A 2500-nucleotide genomic window follows, 5' to 3' on the forward strand; every position below is an offset into this window, starting at 1 on the left:
ACCTGTACTCACCTGCTCTGTCTACCCTACCAGTACTCACCTGCTTTGTCTACCCTACCTGTACTCACCTGCTTTGTCAACCCTACCTTCTCTGTCAACCCTACCTTCTCTGTCTACCCTACCTACTCTGTCTACCCTACCTACTCTGTCTACCCTACCTGTACTCACCTGCTTTGTCTACCCTACCTGTACTCACCTGCTTTGTCAACCCTACCTTCTCTGTCTACCCTACCTACTCTGTCTCCCCTACCTGCTCTGTCTACCCTACCCATACTCACCTGCTCTGTCTACCCTAACGGTACTCACCTGCTCTGTCTACACTACCAGTACTCACCTGCTCTCTCTACCCTACCAGTACTCACCTGCCCTGTCTACCCTAACAGTACTCGCCTGCTCTGTCTATCCTACCTGCTCTGGCTATCCCACCTGAACTCACCTGCTCTGTCTACCTTACCTGAACTCACCTGCTCTGTCTACACTACCAGAACTCACCTGCTCTGTCTACCCTACCAGTACTCACCTGCTCTGTCTACCCTACCTGTACTCACCTGCTCTGTCTACCCTCCCTGCTCTGGCTACCCCACCTGAACTCACCTGCTCTGTCTACCCTACCTGCTCTGTCTACCCTACTTGTACTCACCTGCTCTGTCTACTCTACCTGTACTCACCTGCTCTGTGTACCATACCTGCACTCACCTGCTCTGTCTACCCTAACAGTACTCACCTGCTCTGTCTACCCTAACAGTACTCACCTGCGTTGTCTACCCTACCTGTACTCATCTGCTCTGTCTACCCTATCTGTACTCACCTGCTCTGTCTACCCTACCTGAACTCACCTGCTCTGTCTACCCTACCTGAACTCACCTGCTCTGTCTACCCTACCTGCTCTGTCTACCCTACCAGTACTCACCTGCTCTGTCTACCCTACCAGTACTCACCTTCTCTGTCTACCCTACCTGTACTCACCTGCTCTGTCTACCCTACCCTCGCTGTCTACCCTCCCTGCTCTGGCTACCCCACCTGAACTCACCTGCTCTGTCTACCCTACCTGTAATCACCTGCTCTTTCTACCCTACTTGTACTCACCTGCTCTGTCTACCCTACCTGCACTCACCTACTCTGTCTACCCTACCTGTAATCACCTGCTCTTTCTACCCTACTTGTAATCACCTGCTCTGTCTACCCTACCTGTAATCACCTGCTCTGTCTACCCTACCTGCACTCACCTGCTCTGTCTACCCTACCTGTAATCACCTGCTCTTTCTACCCTACTTGTAATCACCTGCTCTGTCTACCCTACCTGCTCTGTCTACCCTACCTGTACTCTACCTGCTCTGTCTACCCTACCTGTACTCACCTGCTCTGTCTACCCTACCTGCTCTGTCTACCCTACCTGAACTCACCTGCTCTGTCTACCCTACCTGAACTCACCTGCTCTGTCTACCCTACCTGAACTCACCTGCTCTGTCTACCCTACCTGAACTCACCTGCTCTGTCTACCCTACCTGTACTCACCTGCTCTGTCTACTCTACCTGCTCTGTCCACCCTACCTGAACTCACCTGCTCTGTCTACCCTACCTGAACTCACCTTCTCTGTCTACCCTACCTGCTCTGTCTACCCTACCAGTACTCACCTGCCCTGTCTACCCTACCAGTATTCTCCCGCTCTGTCTACCCTACCAGTACTCACCTGCTCTGTCTACCCTACCTGTACTCACCTGCTCTGTCTACCCTACCTGCTCTGGCTACCCCATCTGAACTCACCTGCTCTGTCTACCCTACCTGAACTCACCTGCTCTGTCTACCCTACCTGTAATCACCTGCTCTGTCTACCCTACTTGTACTCACCTGCTCTGTCTACCCTAACAGTTCTCACCTGCTCTGTCTACCCTACCTGTACTCACCTGCTCTGTCTACCCTACCTGTACTCACCTTCTCTGTCTACCCTACCTGTACTCACCTGCTCTGTCTACTCTACCTGTACTCACCTGCTCTGTCTACCCTACCGGCTCTGTCTACCCTACCTGAACTCACCTGCTCTGTCTACCCTGCCTGTACTCACCTGCTCTGTCTACTCTACCTGTACTCACCTGCTCTGTCTACCCTACCGGCTCTGTCTACCCTACCTGAACTCACCTGCTCTGTCTACCCTACCTGTTCTGTCTACCCTACCTGAACTCACCTGCTCCGTCTACCCTACCTGTTCTGTCTACCCTACCTGAACTCACCTGCTCTGTCTACCCTACCTGTTCTGTCTACCCTACCGGCTCTGTCTACCCTACCTGTTCTGTCTACCCTACCTGAACTCACCTGCTCTGTCTACCCTACCTGTTCTGTCTACCCTACCGGCTCTGTCTACCCTACCTGAACTCACCTGCTCTGTCTACCCTACCTGTTCTGTCTACCCTACCTGAACTCACCTGCTCTGTCTACCCTACCTGTTCTGTCTACCCTACCTGAACTCACCTGCTCCGTCTACCCTACCTGTACTCACCTGCT

General features: G+C 52.9%; 1 protein-coding gene across 2 annotated transcripts in view; it reads right to left on the reverse strand.

Moving 5' to 3' along the window:
• LOC118387162 (runt-related transcription factor 2-like) overlaps positions 1–2500 on the reverse strand; it is a 223123-nt gene that overhangs the window by 25737 nt on the left and 194886 nt on the right. The gene's annotated exons all lie outside the window — the stretch shown is intronic.

This window comes from Oncorhynchus keta, chromosome 8 (assembly GCF_023373465.1).
Source record: "Oncorhynchus keta strain PuntledgeMale-10-30-2019 chromosome 8, Oket_V2, whole genome shotgun sequence".
NCBI lineage: Eukaryota > Metazoa > Chordata > Actinopteri > Salmoniformes > Salmonidae > Oncorhynchus > Oncorhynchus keta.